The sequence below is a fragment of the Pelodiscus sinensis genome, chromosome 1, assembly GCF_049634645.1.
Source record: "Pelodiscus sinensis isolate JC-2024 chromosome 1, ASM4963464v1, whole genome shotgun sequence".
Classification (NCBI taxonomy): domain Eukaryota; kingdom Metazoa; phylum Chordata; order Testudines; family Trionychidae; genus Pelodiscus; species Pelodiscus sinensis.
The window spans coordinates 114346350-114361472 of record NC_134711.1 but is presented as its reverse complement, the minus strand read 5'-3'; positions in this window follow the sequence as shown (position 1 = coordinate 114361472).

The following is a 15123-nucleotide window of genomic DNA, read 5'->3' as shown; positions in this document are numbered from 1 at the left end:
GTTATTGAAGTTCAACACTATTTTAATATTCTTGATTAGAAATTCCTTCCTCTCTGATGAGTGCCATTATTTCGCTGGCTCTCATCTTTTGTTTTATTAGGTCACCTTTAAAGTGCTTTAGAAACATTCTCCACGAAATGCCTGTGTGAGGCACATAGATAATATCATCTCCATTCTTAAACGAGCAAGGGATGGAATGGGGGAAAGCACAGCTCCTACTCCTGTGCTAAAAGCGGAGGAGCTTCTCCTGGCTAGGAGATGTAGCCTTCTTCCATAGTCTCCCTTCACAAGGGCCTGGTTAAGAGTGTAGTTACTCACTTTGGATTGTCAGCGGTGTGACAGCTATGCTTATCTGCACCAACAACCAACTCAAGGCAGACACTCGCAATGGCTCACGTTCTCCAGTGGGTTTAGCTCAGCCCTCTTCACCCACAAGCCCTATCTCCCCAAAGCAGCAATACCAGACAAAGGGTCCCTGTCTAGTTTTTGATATGGCCTTCCTCACTTTTAATATTAAAATACCTTAGAAACTTCCATTTATCCGCATAACAGATGATGCCTCGAAGATAGAAAAGTAAATAAAAAGATGGTACTTTGTTTTATTTTCCAAGACACAAATATACCACATGCACTCTCACCCAATTATGAGTTGCCTGAATTTTCTGTGGCACTCTGGAGGAAGAGAGCAGAAAAGATTAGACAGTGATATCAGGGGAAATATGGTATGATGTACCCGGTGCCCCCATGTTGGCAACTCCTATGGAGAGGCTATACCATCCTCAGCCTTTCCACTTAGGATCTTCTTCCTCTATACAGCTGCACGGAAGGAGCTGCTGGCCTGACCCCAAGTTTTGCTCCTCTTGCTGTTGTGGTTCCTGGGAGAGTTCTGCAAGTCAGGGCTCTTCTGGAAACTGCAGCGGGGGAAGGCAGCTCCTCTGGCAACAGCTCAACCACCCTGCTCCTTCATGCAGCTGCATCTTTCTGGGGTCTGTACAGCAGCCCTGCAGGGGAGGGGGGGAAGCAGTGGGACTGCACCAGAGGAGCTCTTGGCATCCTGCTCCTTTCCCTGCTGTGGTTTCCGGGTTGGCAGAGGGAAGAGCAGGACGCCAGCAACTCCTCCAGCGGCTGTACCACAGCTCTGTGGAAAGTAAAGGGGGCAGGGCTGTGCTGCAGGACTCTCCCAGGAATTGCAGTGGAGAAAGGAGCATAATGCCAGCAGCTCCTCTGATGGGGCTGTACTGTTCCCAGTGCTGTCCTGTAGTGGGGCTGCACACTGCTATACTGACCCCAGACAGACGCAGCTGCTTAGAAGGGCTGTGGCAGCAGAGCTGCACCAGAGGCTCCTCTCCCTGCTGCTGTTGCAAAGTCTCCAGTGCAGTGGGAAGAGGAGGAAGGTGCCTCCCCCAGGTAAGAGGGATGGATCATGAATAGGGGATGGGGAGAACATGGGGGCCCAGGGTGGGGAGGAGCCATATGAAGGGTCATGTACCCCCTGTCCCCATCCCGGTAAGAAATGGATTCCACTTGCACCACTGCTTATGTCTCCCTTATCCAGCATTCAGCAGTCAACCCTACCAGCCCTAGATTATGGGGTTCTTCTGAAATAAGTGGGAGAGGGAGGAAATTCATTGGGTTTCATAGAGAAGCCTGTTGGAAACAGACCTGGGTAAGGAAACAAAACAAAACCCAAGAAAAATTAAGGCCACAACACTAAAATGTTGAACACAAAATGGAACAAAACAACAAACAGCCAAACAACCCCCAAAATGCGCTCCCCCTCCCAATCACAGTGAAAATGTCAAACAAATTATATGGCAATAGTCAATCCTTACCTCTTTGAGCACAGGTGTCCATAATCAATGGTGCTCAACACAATGCACCTATGGGCACAATACAGTCAGGAAAGGTACAAGGGGAAACCTTTGGCACACTGTCATTAAGAGGCTCCTTATGCTTACCATGAATATTTCTGCCTTAAAAGCCAGCTTCCCTGTACACGGGGAGCAGAGCCAGTTGGCCCCACGCCTGGGGAGTGGCTGGCTCTCCGGGAAATCACTGAAGTGGCTGCAGGAGAAGTACTATTGTTAGCACAGATAACCTACTTTCTCAATAAATGGTAGCTAGGTCAATGGAAGACTTCTTCTGTGGCCTTGGCCTTGTGGTCACTGGGGGTTTGATTGGCTTCCCTCTTTGTTGCTGAGGGGTGTGGGTTTTTCACAACCCTGACCAACATACCTGGGTTGACCTAACTTTTTAGTTTAAGCCAAATTTCAGCCTTTGTAGGGTCAGATCCCAACTCCTTGCACATATACATCTTTGAAGGATCACCTGAGGGTGAACTGGTACCAGTGACTTTAAGTTAAATACCTTTATATCCCCATTAGAAGACTTGGTCCTTTAGAGCAAGGGCTGGCGGTGTGTGTGGGTTCAGGAGTCAGGGCAGGGCTTTTGGGTTGGGGGAGGAAGGGCAGGAGATTGAGGCATGGGAGGGTGCAAAAATGAGGGTGGGGGGTGAGGAAGGGCTTAAGACAGGGGGTCCCAAAGGGCAGGGCTTTCTTTCCCCTTCCTCCCCCATCAGCACGGGCTTTCTCCACCCCCTCTAGTGCTGCAGCCAAGAGCTGGGGCAGGAAAGGGTTTGGAGCAGGGGGATTACTTATCTGGTTTGGTGGAAGGCAAGATGGCTGAGCCTCAGCCCTACTGGCTACTCTCTTGGTGGTGTGGCTGCCCCTACTGGCCACTCTCAGTATCACATTCCTCCTCTGTGTCCCTCCTCTCTCTTCCCCCTCCCTTTCCATGTTATGGAAAACAGTCCCATTCCCATTATCTTGGCACAACCAGACCCTGACCTTACTTTAGGTTAGGATAAGAGGAAGCTGCCTACCAAATTTAGTGGTCCTAGCTCTTACCATAGGAAGAGTACTTGAACAAACAGACTCGTAGATGGACAGGCAGACACATGTCTAAAACAGATAGATTACCATTCTCCGGAGACATCCAGTCTTCTAAAATCTTGTTGACCAACACTAGTTAAAAAATGACAGTTTCAAAATTAATCTGTTAAAAACCACATGAAAGTGAATTATCTTTTGAGATAGAACACCAATCCAGAGATGTATATTACATACATTTTATCATCAAACACTGTCATGCCTTAAAGTAAATACATTTGAGGCTGATTTCAAAAGGAAGTCAGTATTCACTCATTAACCAATGGACTACAATGCCTGGTACCAATAGCATTATAGTTCACTTTGAACTGCTGCCATCATTAGGAACAGCTTTGGCACTCCTCTCCGGATCTATATGCTGTATAAGCCCAAACAAGAAGAGTGATTCAGTACTGTCCTTAGAATGACCTCTATGACATACTGAGGCCACACCTCTATACAATGCAGATGAATCAGCAGGTCAAAGTTTAGTTTGCAGTGTGGTCTAGTGAATATTGCATGAAAATAGGAGTGATTGTTCACCGGTAATTCCATTCACAGGCGTGTCACTGACTTGCTCAATTATCTTGAGCAAGTTATTTAGCATTTGACAACCTTGATGGATGTTGTCAAAGCTGTTCCCCACTCTGGAAGAAGGTAGGATTCCAAAGGGACTTCAAAATACTTTGCCACTAAGGGCTTGTGTTAACACTCCCCAAAGTCACAGATTCCTTTGGAAAATAAATCCCATCTCCTCTGGGAAATAAATGTAACAATATTTAATGACTGCACAGGACTTTTATTTCAGTGGAATTATAGCTGTGTACGCAAAGGCAGAATTTAGTACATAGTTCTGCCAATATTTTTGCGGTGAGATTTGACCTAAACAAAATCAAATTATGTAGGTATTCCATTCTGTGTAACTAGCTTAAGTCTTTTGCTATTTTGAGAAATGAGTTCTTTAAGAAACAATACCTATTGCAGAAGACAATTGCTGCTTTATCCAGCCATAGCCATAGACTAGGGCTCCGTTGTGCTAGCTGTTGTACAAATAATAGCCCCCTATCCCAAGGAACTTACATCAGGGATGTGTGACTGGGTGTTCTGGCCCTGCACTATAGAACAGACTGCGGGCTAAGCCCAGCTGGCTGAGAGTGCCCCTTCCCCACAGCCTTGCTGGGCACGCTCACCGGTGAGCAGGAGTATAAAAGGCCGTGAGACAGCTCACTCAGGGCTGACTGCTGAAGGGGGAAGGATCTGCGTAGCAAGCTCCAGAGTAGGAGGAGACATTGCAGCCGAACCTGACAGAGCAGCTGCTACAGCCCCAGCCACAATGACAGCCCCAGCCCCGGAGTGAGCTGGTCCATCCCTTGCTATCTTCCTGTATTTCTTCCTGTCTCCGCCTGTCAGCAGGCATTTTCCAGGTTCTCTCTAAATTCATCCTTTTTTTCAGGGCCCAAACTCACTGGGCTCTCCCCTGCAATCCCTCAACAATTCCCTGTCCAGAAAATAACTTACCGACTTTCCGTAATTGAAGATGTTACTCGTGTCCATTCCATGTTAGGGGTGTGTGTGTGTGTGTCACGTGCACTATTAAGGGAAAACTCTCCAGTAGTCATATCCATAAGGGCCGGTCCTAACCAGCATCCTCTGGAGTTCCATGCTGAAGGGCCAGCACAAGGGACACCACCAGCCTTGCTCTGATGCAGAGGCCACAGCGCATGGCAGCAGTCGCCTCTGTCTGCAGTGTGCCCCAGCTCCCTGCACGCAAAGGCTGCTCCGCACCAACAGCTCCTGTCTGCGGGAGCTCGGACCCCTCTTCACAGATAGGGACTGCGGCAACGAAGCAGCCTCTGTCGGTGGTGGACCCACGCTCGCTGTGGACACAGGCAGGGGCGGCCCGTGAGCCTAGGCAAACTAGGCAGTTGCCTAGGGCGCCGCCGGCCTGGGCGCCCAATGAGGATGTCACGGCCATTGATGGTCGTGCATGCAGGGGCACCAATCGTGCCTTCTGCCTGGGGCGCCAGCTGCCACAGCCGGCCTCGGGCCACTCCTGGACACAGGCTGCTCCCTGGGATACAGAGCAGCCTCTGTCTGTGGTGAGCCCAGGCTCTCCATAGACAGAGGCTGCTCCATGGCAGCCCCCTGTCCCTGCCCCCCCCCCGTCTTTGTAGGAGGCACCAAGGGAGGAGGGGGGGGGGGAAGACAGGTGGGGCTGTGGAGCCAGCATGCGCAGAAAGATGGCTTGAAAGCCATTTCCTCATGCATGTCGGCTCTTGCCTGTCCTCCTCAGCCTCCATACTGTTGCCTCTCTATCAGACGCAGCAGCTCAGGGGTATGGGTGGGGCTTATGGGGAGCTAGCTTAAAAGTCAGCTCCCCACAGACACCTGCTCTCGCCTCCCTCCCTTGCTGTCTCTGATACAGAGGAAGCGGGCGGGGGGGGGGGGGGAGCAGGGGAGGATGAGTGCAGTTGACAGGATTAACTGATCAGCCTAGGCTCAATGGCTAATCATGTAGCTGTCTACATGCTGATACCCTAAACCTCACACCCTCTCAGTTCTTTATTGCCGAACTCAGACAGAGTGGCAGGAGGGCAGGACATGGGATGGACAGGAACAACAGGTATGGAAGGTAAGTAACCATTTTTTTTTCTTCGTGTGTTTGCTCATGACAATTCCTTGTTAGTATTGTCACAGGCAGTATCTTCGACAGTGGGTTTGGAGTTCACAGATGTGTTGATTGTAACACTGCTCTCCCAAAACTGGCTGTGTTACAGGCCTGCTGGGCGATGGTGTAGCGGGCTGCAAAGGTCCAAATAGATGACCATGTTGTGGCCCTGCAGATGTCCTGGATTGGAATCTGTGCAAAGAATGCTGCTGATAAAGCTTGGGCCCTTCTAGAGCTGTTTTTTTGACTTAGGGACAGGCTAGTTCTGGATACCTCTTTGTTAGCCTGGAGGGGGTTGATAGCGCCCTCATCCCGCTGGTTTCCAGGTAAGTCACCATGTTTAGGCCTTACACCTATCTGACACTTTTAGCTTTAAACTGCCAGTCCTGCCTCCCTTATATGCTGGAGAACAGCTTGGAGGTACTCTAGGTGTTCTACCTTGATGGCCACATCATCAAGATAGGATACTGCAAATTCTCCAGAACCCGATAGGAGATTATCTACAAGTGTCTGGAAGGCAGCAGGGGTGTTGAGCAACCTGAAAGAGAGCACATTAAATTCAGAGCACCCTACATTGTGCGACAAAGGCTGACCTTTCCTTGGCTGACACATCCAGTTGTACCTGGCAGTACCCCTCAGTGGCACTCAGTGGTATCTCTCTCCTTTGCTGCGAACTGAAGAACCTTAATTTCTCAAGAATAAAAGAGCTTAAAAATGATGTACCTTAGATTTAGGTTTGAGTCTGGGAATCCCGTGAGGTAATTAACAGTCCATATGTGGTCTTGGACTGTGAACATCCCATGATACTTCCATCTTATTGGCCTGGAGTGCCTTCAGGACTTGGCCACCTACCTTGAAAGAACGCTCTCTGGCATGTTTATCATACCAGGTCCTCTGTTCTTGCTGAGCACACTGCAGATTCTTGAGAAAGGGCTAAAGAGTTTTCTGCAATTTGCCTACACAATCCAAAATGTTAGTTCCCTGCACTGCTGGGTCATTCACAAATTTGCATATCATGGCTCCCAAAGTTCTACTAAATTTTTCCACCAGGTCTTTCATCTGATGATAGTAAGGTGTGACAACCAAGTGTTTCTTTCCCATGAGCTTCCCAAAAAGTTTCATGGTCCCTGCCATAAAAAGGCTTGGAAAGAAACATGCCAAACTAATGCTAGTGTGGCCTCACCAGGATTATCCATGTAACCCTTGCCTTGTCTTTATGGTCCTCTTAATGATCAAGAGACCAAGAATGTTGGTGGGAAAGCGTACAGCAGTCTACCTACTCACAAGAGCAGGCAGGCTTTGGCCCGGAAGACTTTCCTTAACCTGTGCAATGAGCAAAACTCCTGCAATTTCCCAGTCTGACCGGAGGCAAATAGATCCATCCAGGGAGTCTCCCATCTCTGGAAGATGACACTGATGATCTCCTTGAGGAGGGGCCACTCATGGCAAGTGGAGGAGGACCTGCTAAGGAAATCCACCAGCATATTCTGGACCCCCAGGAGGTGTAACACCTCGAGATAAATGGTGTGTTCCTTACAGAAGTCCCAGAATGGAAGAACCTCTAGAAACGGTGGAGGAACAGCTCTGCATTGCTTCAAGGAGTCCTGTGGCACCGTATACACTAACAGATGTATTGGCCTATAAGGTGCTACAGGACTCCTTGTCGCTTTTGCGGATCCAGACTAACACAGCTACTCTTCTGATACTCAACATTGCTTGTTGATGCAGAACATCACAGCCATATTGTCCATCAAGATCTGCACCACTTTGACCGACAGAGGGAAAGAATATCTGGCAGGTGAAGCATGTTGCTTTGAGTTCACTGACATTTATGTGATGGGAGTGATCCTCTTGTGACCAGAAGAATGCTAGGGACCTTAACTTTCCCTGACCACTCACCCCTTAAAAGCTTAACACTTGTTTGAAGGTTTTGTGGGGTATCTTCAGCATTAACAACATGATACAGTGATTTTATCATTTGTAAGCAAGTATACAATAGGAAGCAGTTACAATCTTAAATATGGAATGAAGATAACCAAGGAGACAGTTATACCAAGATACAAATATAGATAGGAATGACAGAGTAGGTTGTGCTGGTGGGGAAGTGGTATCATACATGAAAGAAAGCATAAAATCAGCTACAGTAAAAATCTTAATCTTACTTTACTTAACTATAGTAAAAATGAATTAAACTGTACTGTAGAGGCTCTATGGATAGAAATCCCATGCTTGAATAGTAAGAGCCTAGCAATAAGAATATACTATATCACCTGACCAGGGTGGTCATGGTGCTTGTGAAATGCTCAGGGAGATTAGAGAGATGACAGAAACCAAAACACACATTAATAATGGGAGATTTCAACTATCCTATATTCACTAGGTACATACCACTGAGATAATGTTTCTAGACATTATTAATGATGGAGTTCCAGGACTAGCTATTCCAAGAAGCAAAGGGAAAGACAATTCTTGATTTAGTCCTAAATGGAGCACAGGACCTGGTTCAAGAAGTAGACATGATTGAATGGCTTGGTAATAATAGATTTAAATGTAACGTCTTTGCAAGGGGTAAAATACCAAAGAAACCCACCGCAGTAGCATTTAACTTCAAGAATGGGGATTATACAAAAATGACAAAGCTAATTAAATGGAAATTAAAAGCCAGAGTCACAAGAATAAAATGTCTGCTGGCACCATGGAAGTTTTTAAAAACACCATAATAGAACTCCAACTTAAACATATGCCCCAAACAAAACAAAATAAGCTAGTAAGATCCAAAAACATACCACTTTGGCTGAATAGAGGAAAAGAGAGATCTCCCCCCTCCATGTCCTTTATAAGTCAAGTCCTCCTGAGTAGCATAGAAAGGACCGTAAGATTTGGCAAATCAAGTATATTCTTCAGACCAAAAATTTTTGAAATACCAAAAAACACAAGAGTGAACAGTATTTTTTTTTAGTACATCAGAAGGAAGCCTGTCTGACAGCCAGAGGGGCCATTGGCCAATCAAGGAGCTAAAGGAGCATGCAAGGAAGAAACAGCTATTATAGAGAAGCGAAGTGAATTCTTTGCATTGATCTTCACTACAGAGGTGGTGAGGGAGATTCAGACACCTGAGCCATCCTTTCTAGGTGACAAATCTGAGCAACTGTTCCAGATTCAGGTCTCAGGAGAAGAGAACAAACAGATTAATTAAATTGTAATAAGTCACTAGAACCAGATGGCATTCTCCCAAGTGTTCTGAAGGAACTCCAATATGAAACTGCAGAACTATGAAGTGTAGTATATTAGCTATAATTTACATAAGCCTCTGTTTCAGATGACTTTAGGATAGCTACTAGGAGCCTTTTAAAAACACTGGCATTGTAAGGCAGTCCTGGCAATTACAGCCAGGCAAACATAGCTTCAGTACCAGGAAAACTGGTAGAAACTACAGTAACTAACAGAATTATTAGATCCACAGATGAACACGGGGAGTTGGAAGAGAATCCACATGGCTTTCTGTAAAAGGACATCATGCCTTACCAGTCTATTATAATGCTTTGAGGGAGTGAACAAGATGCAACCCATGCTCCTCATATACCTAACCCCCTGGATGCTAGAAGCTGGGACTGGATGACAGGGGAAGGATCACTCAGTAAGTGCTGTTTTGTTCGTGCCATCTGAAGCATCTGGCACTTATCACTGTGGGAAGACAGGATATTGGGTGAGATGGTGTGGCCCCATATGGCCATTCTTATGTTCTCGCTCCATATTATTGGTAGAAGTTTAACATGTGGTTGTCATTAGTGATAAGCAAACTTCAAAAGGAGGATTGGCTAAGAACCAAAATTTCAGATATTTTCTGAAGCCAGCTCCCCACAAAAGAATTACAGGAAATCCCAGATGCCTCCTCCTACCCCCAAAAAATCTCTGCAGCAGCACAGTAAACCCTTCAGAAGTAATCATAGGGAACCAGCTCACCAACCACACACACTTTCCCGCCCACAACTTTCTATATATCACCATATACAGAAAGTTGTGGGCTAAGAATTGTGGTTAGCTGTAAACGAAGTTTAGTCAATACAGGGACATCTCCTTGTGACCCGGCATGGCACAAGGTCAGTCTCTTTATTATGATGGCTACTGCGGTATTCTCTCTCTTTCCATAACCTGACCCTCCTGCTAGACCCACCCCTTCCATGGGGACAAATTCCAACCAAGCTATAATTCAGTGATCTTAAGGTAAGTTTTCCATCCTGCTTCATGGTGCTCATGCTAATAACCTCGGGAATTTCACCTCGCTTTTCTTGGTGACTAGTAGAGAATCAAAGGCCCCCTCCATGTACTCTGGGTGCCTTCCCAGAAATCTTATAGCTGGCAGCCAATATCTACTCCTTCAGACTCTTTGCACCTCCTCCGACTATTTCCTGCCTCTATCCCCAAAAAGAGCAACTGTAGACTCTCTCCCTACAGCTACAAACTTCCTTGCTCTAGGACTACCACTCTGCAGGGCTTCATCAGCAATTAAGCCATCCAAACTCTGGTCATCTGAAGAAGTGGGCTGTGCCCATGAAAGCTCAAGATACCATCTACAGTGAACCCTCGTTTATCGCGGTAGATAGGTTCCAAACCCGACCGCGATAGATGAAAATCCGCGAAGTAGGATCCTCAAAGCCTCGGGGGAAGCCGGCCGGGGGGCATCCCAGGCGCGCCTGGGCTGCTCCCCCGCCGGAGCCCCTCCGCGGCTTTCAAAGCCTCGGGGGAAGCCGGCGGGGGGGGCATCCCAGGCGCGCCTGGGCTGCTCCCCCGCCGGAGCCCCTCCGCGGCTTTCAAAGCCTCGGGGGAAGCCGGCCGGGGGGCATCCCAGGCGCGCCTGGGCTGCTCCCCCGCCGGAGCCCCTCCGCGGCTTTCAAAGCCTCGGGGGAAGCCGGCCGGGGGGCATCCCAGGCGCGCCTGGGCTGCTCCCCCGCCGGAGCCCCTCCGCGGCTTTCAAAGCCTCGGGGGAAGCCGGCGGGGGGGCATCCCAGGCGCGCCTGGGCTGCTCCCCCGCCGGAGCCCCTCCGCGGCTTTCAAAGCCTCGGGGGAAGCCGGCCGGGGGGCATCCCAGGCGCGCCTGGGCTGCTCCCCCGCCGGAGCCCCTCCGCGGCTTTCAAAGCCTCGGGGGAAGCCGGCCGGGGGGCATCCCAGGCGCGCCTGGGCTGCTCCCCCGCCGGAGCCCCTCCGCGGCTTTCAAAGCCTCGGGGGAAGCCGGCCGGGGGGCATCCCAGGCGCGCCTGGGCTGCTCCCCCGCCGGAGCCCCTCCGCGGCTTTCAAAGCCTCGGGGGAAGCCGGCCGGGGGGCATCCCAGGCGCGCCTGGGCTGTTCCCCCGCCGGAGCCCCTCCGCGGCTTTCAAAGCCTCGGGGGAAGCCGGCCGGGGGGCATCCAAGGCGCGCCTGGGCTGCTCCCCCGCCGGCTTCCCCCGAGGCTTTGAAAGCCGCGGAGGGGCTCCGGCGGGGGAACAGCCCAGGCGCGCCTGGGATGCCCCCCCGCCGGCTTCCCCCGAGGCTTTGAAAGCCGCGGAGGGGCTCCGGCGGGGGAGCAGCCCAGGCGCGCCTGGGATGCCCCCCCGCCGGCTTCCCCCGAGGCTTTTTAAAGTTTTGGTAAGGATCAATTTTATGTTCACAGTACAGTGAACCCTCGCTACTTCGCGGTTCGACCATCGCGGATTCACGTATATACATAATGTAATGAAAAAAGTCCGCGAAGTCGTGAATCCGCGATGGTCGAACCGCGAAGTAGCGAGGGTTCACTGTACATGTTTTGTTAGTCTATAAAGTGCTACCAGACTATTTGTTGTTTAAGTTTAACTTTCACACAAGCTGCTGCCAGGCATATGTTGATTGGGCTGTTAGGCCCACGTTAACCCCCTTAGAGATTACATGAGATACTCACCCTCATCATTTTCACAGTGAAAGAGGGGCCTGGTGAAAGGCTGTGGGTATGTTGAGAGAGGAGGAACGTTGGCTGGTTTAGGTGAATGAGACCATTTACCAGGAGTGCTCTGAAACTTCTGGACACAGAAGTTTTGAGTTCAGTTTGCTTGAAATAGTTCACTCATTTTTAAAGGACCAATTTGCATATCCCTAGTCTTAACTAGCCTGATACAGCTAGTAATTTCAAACTAGGCTCATCATCTGCAGTTTTCTACAGGAGCACTTTTCAAAGAGCTGCATGAGGTGGTGAGTCAACCCCCTTTGTCCAGGCCCAGCACTGCACCAACATGCACTTGGTCTGGCAGGGCAGTCCTCTGGTCCCTCACACCTGTGGCTTACAGGTGTGTGGGTTTTCTCTTTTTCCTTATTCCTAGTGGGTGGGGTCAGCTGGTCCTGATGGCCAGGAGATCTGGAACCTCCCCCAGTTCTTCAGACTTTCAGAAGCCTGGTAGGGAAGCTCAGGAACATCTACTCCATCAGATTCCAGTGTAGAAATTAGACAGGCAGAATCAGAAATCAACTCCAGCTGTGCCCTGAGTGCCTTCTTACCTCCTCTGGTTTCTGTGGGCTTTTTAGTCTGTTAGCACCCTAAGAAGGGTTCCGACAGCCTCTCAGAAGCTTACTGGCAAGGGCTTGCTTGCTCCCTTGGCAGCTACCCCATACCTCTGCTTTCCAGCTCTTGTTATCCTCCCAGATGTTGTGAGGCTGCCAATCAGAATGGGCTGGCTGTATCTGCATTAACCCCTTGGTTGCTGGGCCAGTATGTGGTATAAACCAGTGGTTTCCAACCTTTCTTATACCGTGGACCAGCAAATCCATTCACAAACTTTTGGCGGACCAGTAACATTTTATCTGCATATTTGCTTATTTATTATGGTAATTAATTAAGAGGTCACGTGCTATTTTACATCGCATCTGTATGCACACAACACATGTCGTCGTAATGGATCAGAGTTGGCAGATCTCTACAACACTAAAAAAAATTCACAGAAAGAATTCCCCTCTGGCTTCTGACTGGGGCAGTCCCTCCCCCAAGGGCAACTGGTGCCTGCCGAGGGAGAGGCACAGGGAGGAGCACCCACAGGGGCAGAGGACATGTGGGGCCCCCTATTTACCAACTGAAATTTCTCAGGGGCACAGGAACAGGTGCCCCCAAGTGCTACCACCAGTCACCTCTGCCTCCCGGGGTAAGGGAGCTGCCCTTGTATCTCCCCCATCTTCTTCTGTACAACCCCTGTCCTGTGTCTCTCCCTTCCCCAACTGCGCTGCTCTTGCTCCCACAGTCTCCCCTCAGCTTTCACTCCCCGCATCCCCATCCCACCCCTGCTCCCATCTGCCCCATAAGTCTCCCTTGAATCCCCCCAGCTTCCCTTCAACCTGCATCCCTCTCCTGCCTCAATAACCCTGTTCCTCCTCAGCCCACCTTATCTGCCTCTGCTCCTATTCAGCCTCCTCCTTAACCCCCAGGGCTGGCTCCCCCCATCCTGCACATGTTGGGATGGGGTGGTGTATAGGCAAAAAGTGAAACCGCTCCGTTTTTGTGACGGTCACAGTTTCTGTCAAACAAACATGACATTCGGGATACAGAGAAGTTAGTGTTTTGCTCGCTACAGGGGCAGCTTCCCTGGGCAGGGATCGCAGCCAGCTCCACTGGGAGCAGCCCGGGGCCAAACCCTCCCCCTGCAGCCCCGGAGTACCGCTCCTAGGGAGGGAAATGGGATCTCTCTTACCTGCCCCCCACCCTGAGGCAGGGGCTAAGCTGGGCAAGGGCTGGGGATGCTGCCTGGGAGAGGCTCCTGGGGGCCCAGCAACAGCTCGCGCAGGGACTCGGGGATCCAGCCCAGAGGCTGGCCCCAGAGTGAGTCACTGTGAGCAGCAGCTGCAGGTCGCTTCCTGCTGCAGGGGCCGAGCCCAGCCCTGGCTCCCAGAGCTCCTGCCCACTGCTGCTGGGTCTTAGTGATCAACCGGCCATGCTGCAGCCCCTGCCCCTGGGGGCCTTCTTGCCCCTGGGCTTGGGCACAATCATGCAGAGAAACCAACGCAGTGCTGGGCTCCAGGAGAAGAGACACTCCCGGGAAGAGGAGAAGGGGGGTTTCTGGGCAGACTGGGCCTTGCTCCAGAGTTCAGCTAAGCCAATCATCAAGGCATAGGCGTGGCCTGGCAGTGCGCCGCAGCCAGCAATCAGGCACCGGTCCACAAACCGGTGGCTGGGAACCACTGGTATAAACACTCTGTGATTGGCTGCATTAGTGGGACTACTTGGATCCTGTTTTGCCTCTGATAGAGAGGTTAAGTCCCATTAGCTCTTAGGAGTCCCTAAAATGCAATGATGATAAGTACTAGGTTTCATTCATCAGAATAATCTTGAGATTGTTTGCTTGAGGGAGGGGTAGAATCAAGATACTGCACTTCCTGAGTCAAAAATCCGGTGTGCTGAGAGAGGAAGAAAACACTTTCAAGATGAAAGGGAAAACAATCAGCGATGGATTTTTGAGCAGTCTCATTGCAACAGTTTGATCATCACAACAGCACTTCAGAGGACCAACCACTATCCCCCCATCCAATAAGCTACAGATTGATTTCATCCAGGGCAGTTTCTCTGGGGTAGTCTTCCATCTGTCAATAGATACTAATTTTGAAACAAGCAGTCAAATCCTATCTATACTGTTATTGCATACCTCTCTGTTCCTGCCAGCACCTTCTGTTTTCCATTTCTTGTTTTCAGCTGCTTGTTCCCCAAGTATCACGTTACAGTCACCTCACAGTTATTTTACTATTAGTCTCCCATTCCCTCATCAAGAATTGTAGAAATACCAGGACCATTTCTCTGCTATTTCCTATAGGAGCAGATCTAGAGAAGCTCTACCCCTGTAATGTTTAAAACAGTAACTCTATGCTGAATAGGTGCTGACTGCCTAGTCCACTTCTGACAGCTACTCAGGATAACTTTTTTTAAAACATTTGTCAGCATTCCCATAATTTGTCAGACTCATGCTCATAAGACATTTCTGAACTGGATTAAAATCAAAAGATTAACTCAATTCCCAAAGGGAATAGTTTCCTAATCTAAACATCAATTTTAAAATATCCAAACACTCTGGATCTAACAAGATTCACGCAGCTATTTGTTTTTGAGCTACAGAAATAGAGTCCATGCAGTATAATATATGTGGGTCCTTCACATGAGACGTTGAAAATTAAGCTCTTCTTTGCAACTGGACATTAGGAGCCCATGATAATATGTTAGCATAAGGATTTATGCTTAGCAGATTTCTACACCCTGCAGCCCCTGACATTAGCTGAACATCTGCCTGCTGCTATTCACCCCAGAATTGGCTGTGAAGCCAGTCATGTGTATAGTTTGAAAAACAAGCAGGGATCCTTTGGAATGATACGTATAAGAAAATGTAGCAGTTGTTCAGATACTCAGCTAATGTAGAACAACATAGCTCCATTTAAATCAATGGGACTATTTAGATTTACACCAGCTGAGGCAGTGATGTAATGAGGTTGGGAGGGGCAGTTACACCCAGGTGCAATGCTAGGGCGGTGCCAATTTATTCCCCAACCTCT